Source organism: Diadema antillarum, unplaced genomic scaffold (genome assembly GCF_040938485.1).
Source record: "Diadema antillarum isolate AM-2024a unplaced genomic scaffold, OU_Dant_1.0 seq00000682_RagTag, whole genome shotgun sequence".
NCBI lineage: Eukaryota > Metazoa > Echinodermata > Echinoidea > Diadematoida > Diadematidae > Diadema > Diadema antillarum.
Window position 1 is genome coordinate 2,776,561 of NW_027271587.1, and position 13,019 is coordinate 2,789,579.

Genomic DNA, 13,019 nt, shown 5'->3' on the forward strand with positions numbered 1-13,019 from the left:
CGTGAGCTTTCGTCTACTGTCTGTAGACTTCATCAGACTGACGTTGACTCGCTGTAGGTGGGGTGTAGGCAGTCTTACAGTCCGAGAGACTGGGAATGTACGCTGAAGATAATTTGTATTACCCCTCGTCACGATTCATCATGTGTTCCCGCCCCTGTTATATGTGGATCGCCTCTCTTATCCAACGTGTGAATTTTTTGCTGTCTTTGCTACAATCTTGCTCTGTTTCCAGTCAATGATATGGTTTTCCTGCGCCACGTGATCACTTATGGCTGACTTTTTAGGAGTGAGATCTACCTCCTTCTTTTTGGCCCTTGTGAAATATGTCTTCCCCAGTGACTCTGCCTCTTTTTGGTGTTCTGACTTCCTGACTCCGAATTTCCTGCCCGTCTCCCCTATGTAGACCTTGTCACAATCCTTACAAGGTATTTGGTACACTACTCATGTCGAGTCCTCAGGTGATCTTTTGTCCTTGGGGTGAACCAACAGTCCTCGTAGTTTGGTGAGGGGGGCGCATGGTGGTAGCAACATTGTATTTGTTGAAGATCCTTTGGAGTGCTTCAGACGTGCCCTTTACATATGGGATAGTGACCATGCATTTCTTCTTGGTGTTCTGGGTAGACTTGGGTTTATCCTATTGGGCATTTGGGTCATCTGTTGGTTGACCTGTCGAAACGACCAGTCAGGGTATCCACATAATCCCAGGGATGACATGATATGTTCTTCTTCAGTCTGAACATCCTCTGAGTCTGTGGTGATACCGTGGGCCCTGTCCATGAGTGTTCTGTAAACTCCAAGCTTCTGATGAAGAGGGTGGTGTGAAGAAAAGTTGAGAAATTGGCATGTGTGTGCTTTCTTCCTGTAGACAACTAACTTGACCTTGCCGTCTGGATGTTTGATGATTCTTGTGTCCAAAAAAGGGGATTGAGTTTGATTCTTCCATCTCATGTGTGAACTTGATACTCCCTGTATAACATCTGCTTGGTTAAGATGGTCTTTGAGTTGGTCTACACATTCCTCCTTCACGACAGCAAGTATGTCATCGACATATCGTTTCTAGAGTCTGGGTTTGATGGCAGTGCTGTGGAAAGGACTGTCTGTTCTAGATCTTCCTTAAACAGGTTCGCCACAATAGGGGAGGCAGGGCTGCCCATCGCTGCACCAAACTTCTGGCGGTAGACCTGGTCATTGAATTTGAAATAGGTGGTAGTAAGGATGAAACTCAACAGCTCGATGATGTTGTCTGGAATCAGGTTGGTTCTTTCCTTCAGACTAGTATCCTTATGAAGACGATCTTAATTGACAATGGTCCAAGGATTGGTCGATGGGAGTATTGGTGAAAAGGCTGACCACATCAAAAGACACAAGTTCCTCTCCTTGTTCAAAGGTCAATTCACTGATTTCCTCAGCGAATTCTTTGGAATTCTGGACATGATGGTCTGTCTTTCCCACCTATGGAGCCAAAATGTCGGCCAGCGACCTTGATGTGTTGTAGCCGATTGAACCTACATGTATGTAGTAAACAATAGGGCGGAGAGGGTAGCCTTCCTTGTGGGTCTTGGGTGTGCAATACAGGCGTGGGATGTTTTCTTCCGTGGGTTAGAGATATTCATACTGCTTGGTGAGATCTTCTTTTCTTCCTTTAATGATTTCAGTATGGAGACAACTTTCCTTTTGTACTTAGGTGTTGGGTCTGACGGAAGTTTCTCGTATGTTTTCTGATCTTCTACTGCCTACACCCCATCTACGGCGAGTCAACGTCAGTCTGATGAAGTTTACAGACAGTAGGCGAAAGCTCACGCAAGGTAAATAGTTTTCTTTGGTTGTGTACAAAAGAAATTTTGCCAATCTAGAGAATTACCAATCAGATGAACCTCTTCCAAAAATGTTAATATATAAAGATTTTACATAAGTCGTGAATGATCACCTCTGTCGTTACCATGGCAAGCTGTTTTTAATCAATGCTAATATTGTTTTGATGTGCTGGTCACTGCTGGTCGCAAGAGAGTTTGAACGACGAAGGTATAGTTTTGGTCAACTCTCATTATTTTTGTCTGAGAAGCAAGTATAGGCATGGCAGAACTAATCACGTATCAGACTCTTTTGTGAAAAGTTCTGGCGATGTGTACTTCATAAGGGCTATTCTACGATAACCCAGTCACGAGCACTACCCTGTCACCCCTCCCGCTCCCCGACCCTCCACATCCACCATACATAAGACATTCCGCAGCCTCTATATTATATCACGTGCTCTGTAAGCCTTTAATATAAAACCAACCCTGCGCTTCAGAAAAGTGTGAAACCAACGACACAAAGATACATAAAAAACACATGTATATGCAGCACACACACAACACACACACACACACACACACACACACACATATATACTTGTATATATATATATATATATACATATATATATATATATATATATATATATATATATATAGCAATTATAAAGTCACAACAGAGGAATGCAGGGAATGCATAGCCAATCTTGATTTAATGAATAATCCAAATTTTCGAGGATCCTTCCTCTTCATAATCATCATCAGGGATGACAGTGTCATCCCTGATGAAGAGGAAGGATCCTCGAAAATTTGGATTATTCATTAAATCAAGATTGGCTATTAATGCATTCCCTGCATTCCTCTGTTGTGACTTTATCTTTGCTATTTCTAGTACTGCCAATACGCGGAACAACTACAATATATATATATATATATATATATATATATATATATATATATACATGCATGTCTATATATATATATATATACATGCATGTATATATATCGTGTGTGTGTGTGTGCGTGTTAGTGTGTGTACTTATATACTATGTAAAAACAGGGTGGTCTCACCTCCCTGATAAAAATCACTGTAGGCCGTTTCATTGTTGTGTCTTTGTGCTTTGCCCTTTCCTCCAAATGAAATATGTTCTACACTTCCCTGATTATATTCCTATAATAATTAATATTATAAGCGATAGCCTTCTTACAATCTGAATATTTCAAGGGTTTTGTTTCTCTCCTCTCTCTCTCTCTCTCTTCCTCTTTGCCTCTGGTTTCTTTCTCCAGTCCAAGTGCTGAATGACGCCACTCGAAGAAATGGACGTGACCACAAGATCAATGCTAATATTGTTTTGATGTGCTGGTCACTGCTGGTCGCAAGAGAGTTTGAACGACGAAGGTATAGTTTTGGTCAACTCTCATTATTTTTGTCTGAGAAGCAAGTATAGGCATGGCAGAACTAATCACGTATCAGACTCTTCTGTGAAAAGTTCTGGCGATGTGTACTTCATAAGGGCTATTCTATGATAACCCAGTCACGAGCACTACCCTGTCACCCCTCCCGCTCGCGTCCCGCTCCCCGACCCTCCACATCCACCATACATAAGACATTCTGCAGCCTCTATGGCTGCGTTCATGCGAAACTAGAATTGCGTTTCTAAACAAGTTTAGTCGCTAAACGTGTTTAGTTGTGTTGCGTTCATGCGATTTTTCCATTTAAACGCGTTTCAAAACGCCGATCTGAAACGCGGAAAAAAGGGCGTTTTGAATCATGATTCTGCCAGAATCACGATCGCAGAAACCGCATGAACGCAACCGTGATTTCAATCATGATTCTATGACGTCATTGTGCGCTGTGCGCATGCGTGTTTCTTATAGGGTATTCCACAGCTTCTTGTTCTGTTCGCGCGCTTGTGTACGTCTTCTGAATCGTGTGTTTCGGTACCATACTTGTAGTCCAGGCTAGGCTCCATAGAAAGTGCACCTAACCTTGTTTTTTGATATATACAATGTTTTTTGATGGTTTCTTGTCAATTCGAGGGTGCTGATTCCAAATCCGATTGATGCCACTCGCGTAACCTTGAGCATTTTCGGCAAAATGCAAAAATCCAAAATGGCCGCCAAATATGCTAATTTTGGCCGTGATCATCACAATAATGTGCATTCTGTGACCAATTATTCCACCAAACTTTGTACATTTCTGTTCCGAGAGCTACTTAAAGTGCATTTACAAGAGAATTTTCATTTCACATTGTTTCATTTGGCATTTAAAGCTCATTTCCCATTCAAAATGGCCGCCATTTATATGCTCATGTACAATATGAATGGCAAAAAGTATGCATGGAAATATATACCAAATTTACTGTATTTCCAGTTCCGTACCTATGCTGTTATAAAGTGCTGCATGTGCAATGCAAATCTGATGAGTGCCACTAGCAAAACAAGCAAGCAAACAAACAAACAAACAAACGTAAAATATATTGTTTTTAGGCTTATATATTCTTCTTAAAGCAAATCTTCAAAATGGATGCCACTAGTATTCCTCTGTATAATATGAACGGCAAAATGCACATGGCAATAAACATATTTTTTTTTTTCTGTCACGCAGCTACACTGGTTATCAATTTGGGTGATGATTATAAATCAGAAGGTTGTTACTAACATAACAAAAAGCTGTTTTAGTTGTGATGCAAACATCCAAATTTGCTACATTGTATCTCAATCTGGTTTTTCCCCACCAAAACTTGAATTGACGCCAACATCAAGATCTTTTATCAGAAATTATTAGATATGAACATTTGATACTTATTTGCCTTGAGATGTTCAACATCATAATATTCACTGTTTATTGAATTAAACAGCTAAATCTCAGATGATGACACAAATGTTCGAAATAACTGTTCTGTCCTACATTATCTAAAAGCGATATTACACAAACTTTTCAACCCCATCATCCGAGAAAGAACATGAGGCAGGGAAAAGTGGAACAAAGAGACCATCTCACTTTCTTTTGTCAAATCTCTGAAATTAAAAAAGCCCCACATTTTGCCATTTTAACCCAGAATATGATTTGCTTGAAAACACAAATGACAAATGACCTTCTGTCTTATCTGTATATCGTAGATAAGATTTACCACTGGTTCTGTGCTTGCATGATTTTCCCTACTTGCTCAAGGCTGGTTAGAATGTAACAAAACGGACAAGTGTGTTTGGAGGATTACAAAGAGTTTGGTAAAGTATTGCTAGTGGTACCACTATATTTTTTATATAGTAAACAGAAAGTCCATCCCACCACAGTAGTCCTGTTTTGAAATATCCGAGAATGATTGTGTATTTTCTCTAGGAATGCAGTCACTTAAGGTTGTAATGGAATTGACGCATATGACTTGTATGATGCTGCCACTGTAAAAGGGACTAATTTTCTGTCTGGAGATGAGTACTTTGCTCACACCTTTCCTTCAATGATGAGTTGTGGAGTCATGAAATATTTACCAATGTTAATAGAACGCAGAAGATTCATGATGAATATACGTGTAATGGGTCCATTTCAGTCAAGGGGCTTGTATTACACATGCTTGTCCCCACCTCTGTTGCTGCCCAACCCTCGGTTCCACGACCCCTGCAATCCTGCAATTGCCTTACAAGGGGAAACGTTTTGTCTGACAAGTTTGTCTGACAAATTTGCTCTCAGCCAATCAGATACAAGGATTTTAGAAGCTTATAACAGCTTGTTAAAAAAAACTGACAAAACGCTTCATTGCATGCCCCCCGAACAACCTGCCATCAATGCATTTGAAATCCCACAAGCCAACCTATAGATTTCCCTCTTTCGCTTCAAAACTTTGACCCCAAAACAGGGTGGTGCAGATGCTGGGCTGATGTCATCTCTGATACCACCCAAGTTAACTACAACACTGTCTCTTGCCTGGCGACAAAGCCAAAGGGCTTCAAAGGGTATTGAAGCAAGTCTTTGATGTCTTCATCCTGTTTCTATGGCAAAAAAAAAATCACCCTCTGACCCCTGAGGAAGTGCTGAACATCACCAGATGTGGTTGCAATTAAGGCAATTGCAGGGCTGATATGTATCTTTAGCCTGAGAATCTTGCAAATTTGGGGCTGATGTCACCTGCTGCCAAATATCCAAATAAAGAGATCTTTAAAGACAATAAAAATGAAGAAAATCAAGTTTGCTCGATAATATCAAGGCGTTACTCCTAAATTATACCATAACAAAGCGATGGAGATCATCATCCATTTAAAACTTGCCTCAGGACTCCCCTCCTCCAACTTCTAGCTGAAAAACAACAGCTACATTGTAAAGGGTTGTTTGTTTTGTCATAAATGTTTTTGTCCGCAATCATGACACATTCTACAGTACTGTATACGATTCTTCGCTGTACCTTCAGGGGAATGCATTGAAGCTTTGCTTTCTAGCTTCCACTCCATTTTTAACACTTGATAAATGATATGCATCTAGGCTTCTTAATATATTTTGTTAGTATTACACTTTTATATTCAAGCTGCTTGTAGAATATGATGGTCCATTGTTGATTTTTTTTTTGCGTGGTGTTTGGTGCACTTAGTATATATATTCTTTGTTGAAACAAAATAAAAGATTTGAAATTGTGTTAAACATCGCAAGGTTTATGATTGTTAATGCTCGAAACTCCATCCGTAATTCCTAGTGAAAATCCTAATTTATGTGGTAAATTGAGACTTTTGCATCACAAAAGAAAAACTTTCTGTTAAGAACATCCTTAAGATAATGATCAGCACTAAATCTTAACAAACTATGTAGCTGCATGTCAGAAAAAAAAACAGCAAATTAGTTTTCTATTTCCACGTATATGTTTGCTATTCATATTGTACAGGAGAAAAAGAGTGGCGACCATTTTGAATTTTTGCATTTAGAAGAATAAAAATGCATGTAGGCCCCCTATATTGTAAGTGGCACCCATCATATTAGTATTGCACATGCAACAGCATAGGTACGGAACTGGAAATACAGTAAATTAGGTATATATTTCAATGCATACTTTTTGCCATTCATATTGTACATGAGCATAGGAATGGCGGCCATTTTGAATTAAAAATGATCTTTAAATGCCAAATGAAACTATATGAAATGAAAATTTTCTTGCAAATGCACATGAGGTAACTCTAGGAACAGAAATGTACAAAGTTTGGTGGAATAATTGGCCACAGAATGGACATGATTGTGATTATCACGGCCAAATTAGCATATTTTGGATTTTTGCATTTTGCCGAAAATGCTCAAGGTTACGCGAGTGGCATCAATCGGATTTGGAATCAGCACCCTCGAATTGACAAGAAACCATCAAAAACCATTGTATATGTCAAAAAACAAGGTTAGGTGCCTTCTAGCCTGGACTATTGCACTTGTTTGTTTACATCAACGCCATACACCGATTCTATGCTAGTATCTAGCTGTTTAATATAATAATACATGTAATTACTCTCCGATGAGTTGATAATAGTAATGGCTGCAGCGCTGTGTCTACCAAGGCCTATGGAAACAATTGGAGAGACGAAGAACTATATTCCTCGATTTGTGGGCAGAGCCTGAATGCCACAGCTTATTGGAAAGTATTCACCGAAATAAAAACGTAGAGGCCTATAATGAACTAACTGATCTCTTGGCATAAGGAGGTCTGGCTCGAGTTGCAGAGACAAGGTCAAACTGCGCAGTGCGCTGCGCAATGGCAAAGGATGAGCAGAGCCAGAATCAGCGTTGCGAAAGCCCGCATGAACGCTCTTCCGCTGAGACCGTGATTTGAAACGCCGTTTTGAATCATGATTCATGTTTGTGATTCTGGCTACGAAATTCGCATTAACGCGGCCTTAATTATATCACGTGCTCTGTAAGCCTTTAGTATAAAACCAACCCTGCGCTTCAGAAAAGTGTGAAACCAACGACACAAAGATACATAAAAAAAACACATGTATATGCAGCACACACAACACACACACACACACACACACACACACACACACACATATATATATATATATATATATATATATATATATATATAGCAATTATAAAGTCACAACAGAGGAATGCAGGGAATGCATAGCCAATCTTGATTTAATGAATAATCCAAATTTTCGAGGATCCTTCCTCTTCATAATCATCATCAGGGATGACAGTGTCATCCCTGATGAAGAGGAAGGATCCTCGAAAATTTGGATTATTCATTAAATCAAGATTGGCTATTAATGCATTCCCTGCATTCCTCTGTTGTGACTTTATCTTTGCTATTTCTAGTACTGCCAATACGCGGAACAACTACAATATATATATATATATATATATATATATATATATATATATATACATATATATATATATATATATATATATATATATATATGTATACATGCATGTATATCGTGTGTGTGTGTGTGTGCGTGTTAGTGTGTGTACTTATATACTATGTAAAAACAGGGTGGTCTCACCTCCCTGATAAAAATCACTGTAGGCCGTTTCATTGTTGTGTCTTTGTGCTTTGCCCTTTCCTCCAAATGAATTATGTTCTACACTTCCCTGATTATATTCCTATACTATAAGCGATAGCCTTCTTACAATCAGAATATTTCAAGGGTTTTGTTTCTCTCCTCTCTCTCTCTCTCTCTCTTCCTCTTTGCCTCTGGTTTCTTTCTCCAGTCCAAGTGCTGAATGACGCCACTCGAAGAAATGGACGTGACCACAAGACTTGGAAGTTACAAGCATCAACTCTTTATTATGAGACTCTAACTGAAAGCCTTTTTTGAGGGCGAATTGTAGTTATTGGTATACTCATATTAGAAATTCCTTGCAACAAAATTCAATATCTGCTTTCAATACAAAAGGTTCGCTGTATTATTACTTCCAAGTCCATACACATTTAATGTGCATACATGACTCATATTGCTGAACTGAAACCGCGTTTCATATTATGGAACGAAAATACACCTTTCCCTGTGTACGTGTATTTGCATTTTCATCTGTCTTTATCGAGTTCTTGAGCTTCCAAATACATACACATCAGCAGTGCAATTTGATAGAAAAATCCAGTATTGATGGCACACCATCAGAATACGAGTCGGGCTAGCGTTGCCGTAAATGGCATTACTTGTTATTTTGTCTTATACATTCATGGTGTAAGTAGGTGCTAACAGTATCTTGGCTTTATATATTATCTGAATCTTCTAGTGCGTATAGGCCTATCCGTGTTTTTTTTACTCCTACTTGTGGTGATAAATACATTGATATTGCTAGATGAGAAAACTACGCTGAATTGAGAATTCAGCTTGAGATTACCCTTCTTGAAAAGGAGAGAATCTTATCTTTAAGAGCTATTAGCGCAGTCGTCTGTTTTTAGCATGAAAATGTAACGCCGCATGTCAAGTCAAGAAAACTTTTATTCGTTAGACAATGAGTTTGTGTTGGGGAAAAAAAGCATTTAAAATAGATCAAAGAAAGAAAAATGACATCAATTCCCCTCACTTACAAGAATCTCCTAACAATAATATACACGAGGAAAAATAAACAAACTAGAAGAGGGATTATAATTCGTTGGATTGCTTCAACGCAAATCGTTAAGCTCACAGTGGGAGACGTCACTAGCCTTCCAAATTTCATCAATCTTAGTAATATTCAATCCAAACGATCGGACAGCATACAACCATCTCCAAAATGTCCTCTTGTGGCCACGGTAGTAATTGCAGTCCACTGCGGAGGTACCGATGCAGCCAGAAGCCTGAAGGAATTGAAAGAGACAAGAAACATATTGGCAATTATCGTCATTCGGCAGTGTTTTTGTTTATTTGTTTGCAGTATGTGTGCGTGTGTGGTGTGTGTGTTTGAGTGTGTGTGTGTGTGTGTGAGTGTGTTTTAAAAGATGAACCTCAACTGTGTTTTCCACGAGTTTGTCGGCTAAAATTTCTGTGTTTTTCGAATCCTTGAAGCCCTCTAATAAACTGCAAAATTGCAATTAAAAATGGTTAAAATTTTGTGAAAATTCTATGTTTTTATTTCATTCTAAAGAGTTTAATGTCATCGTTGAGAGAGACGTTTAGATTGCCATATCGTTTTCAACTGATTAACACTTTGGAACATTAAATGCTTAGAGACTATCAATGCGTTTTGTCTCCTGGATAAAAACTATTCCTTCGCTATGAGTGTGTTTTCTTGCTGAAAATCTAATGAGGTCTTTAGGTCTCTTATAGGTCTCAACGAGTATTTAATTCTGGGGACTGGGATTCAAACCAGACAGGATTCGAACCCGGGATAGCATTCAACCATCAGAGACAGTGGACTAATAATCAACCTTCATGAGGACACAACGATTGATGTGGGTAATCAGGTGGTAATGTTTATACGCATGCAGTGTCAGAGAGCTTAACAGTGTCTTCTGTGCTACCAATCCCTACTGGAAAAAACACAGTGTCTCACATTGTGTTCACATTGTCGACTATGTGAACACACTCGAATTTAAAGGACAAGTCCACCTTCATAGACATGTGGGTTGAATGAATGCAACAATATTAGTAGAACACATCAGTGAAAGTTTGAGAAAAATAGGACAATCCGTTCAAAAGTTATGAATTTTTGAAGTATCTGCGCAGTCACTGCTGGATGAGAAGACTACTATAGAGTGTATGATGTCACATGCGTACAACTATATAAGGAAAACAGAGAATTTCACAAAACTTTACGTTTTGAATAAAGTGCACATTTCTTCGACTTGCTGCAGACGTATGGTAAGGGTAACATTATTGCCCCTGCCTTCTGAAAGATTGAAGTCGAGCGTTCATTTGTTATGCGAGAAAAGTGGAAATAATTATGTTGAATTTTCTTTATTCTTTTTTTATATCGTTGTACTCATGTGAAATCACAAGCTTACTTAGTCTTTTCATCCAGCCGTGACTGAGCAGAAAGAGTTTAAGAGTGTTGAGATAATTTCACACTGTTGTTTAATTGTTTTTTACAGTGTGTTCACACGGTAATGATCTGTGTCACACTGTGAATTGATGTTTCACAATGTGTTCACATAGCATTGTGTTCACACTGTGTTTCTCACACTGTGGGACACTGTGTTCTTTCCAGCAGGGATGTTCTAAAGTGAAATTTCGTTAGTTGTCTATAAAATAAAACATAGTAAAGAAAAGTTATTCAAGCTTCTCCACAATTTCATTTCTGCTTTGATTCAGGTCACAGTAACAATTCCATTTCAAGCAAAATATAAAGACTAATTGATTTATCATCCGTATAATTAGGCGGACGTTTGCCTCTATCAGTGTGCTCCTTGTCCTTGTAAAGGAAAATACGAACCTTTAAGAATAATCCAAATCTATATCTAATAAAATCAAACATAGTCATGAGCCGATGAATGTGCATGGTTTATTAAAAGAAAAAAAGAGAGAGAGACAGACAGAGAGATAAAAAAGCGAGAAGTGTAAAAATGACGTTGGTGTAAATGAGGAAAATGGATGACTTAAACTGATACTTTTCAATTTCAATTTCAAATTATTTCCAGCAAAAATTTTTTTTTCAAGAATGCAATGTACAAAGGAAATACAATAGCACCAAATATGGCTAATTAACATTTTCTGAGGCACATCAAGTCTTCAAACAAAATCAACAAAATCATTTAGGAAACAAAATGCATGCAGTAAATTGGTGCATTTTCACTTTCACGACAGTCGTGTCAGTCAAATGTTGCAAGTGTCGTCACAATACGTAATGATATTTGACGAGATGACATCCCTTACTCCTGACAGAACGGCTAAAAAAAAAGTTTCCTCAAGGATTTTAATTACTCGCAACAACAACAACAACAAAAAAGAGGGGGCGGTGAAAGGTGCAAGTGCAAGGGGGAGAAGTCACGAATGACCAGGCTTGATTTCACTTTAATCAAATTTAATTACATGTATCTAATCAAAATACTTGAAGATAAAGATAAAAGATAAGAGAAGTATATGCTACAGTTTGGAGAAGGAATATATTTACCACTCCTCGTCGTTTTAATGTCACTTGTTGTCTAGTCCTGGATGAAGGTAATAAGTAACATTAACAATGATTGTGGAAACATGAAAGCATGTATTTAGAGTCATCTCACACACACATACACACACATAAACATATGGTTGATCCTATACGCATGCCACGTATGATATAATACGGCTAGATTAATTTGACGGAGAATATTAGATTTAAACACTGCTTGATTACATAAACATATCAAGCATTTAAGTTCGAGAGGGGGGGGGGGGGCGAGGGAAAGCTGTAAATGGATGAATATTGACAAACGAAAAATATCATTATTATGCACGCACAGTGTAATGTATGGAGCTGTGGAAGAAAGTCACAATATGTATCAGTTGATAGTCATGAGCAAGGTTGAGATGCTTTGATAATGCTGCCTCGGCTCTTGAGAGAATACATGTGCCGTATGGATTTGCAGGAATAAGTATACAACATAGTAAACAGTGTCTGTAAATTAATTGATACTTGAATATCGATTTACTGGGCTGATGCACCATCTGTTTGACGTAATTTGTTTAAACTATTATGTGCGAGTGTTTGTTAAAATTAATGCGTTTATTTTGTCGCAGAACTGTTTTTTTTTTTTAATTTCATAAACATTTTTTTAACTAGACATTCAATATCATTAATGTTGTTCTTAAATGTAATGATGCGAATGGTAAAAGACTGTCTGCTGTAAGTCTACTCCACCAAAATAATATTAATTATAATTATGATTAATAACAATCATGATATCTCTGCGTCTTTTTGATCATTCGCACGTTCGTTCTCTCTCTCTCCCTCTCTCTTTCAACCTCTCTTTTTCGATTCAACGACATTATCACCCATGAAATTGCGACAATTGCTCCCATGAAATATCTGTACGCTAAGCCAAACAAAAATTTTATACCAACATACATAACCCTAATCCAAATCCTCACATCAAACTGAACCCAACACATATCAAAACGCTGTCCATAACCCTATAAGTCCTCGTGTTACCCTCTGTTTCTCCTTTTCTGTTCTTCTTTCCTTCTTTCTCTCTTTTGTCTGACTAGTCAGGAATACTCCTGTGTAAAAAAATAAATAAAAAATAAAGAATACACGCAAAGTGCACTCACGGAATTATCTTTTTATCTTAAATTTCTGTGGCCATGAAGAATCTTAGTCTACAACTCGTCCCTTTACCTGTCAGT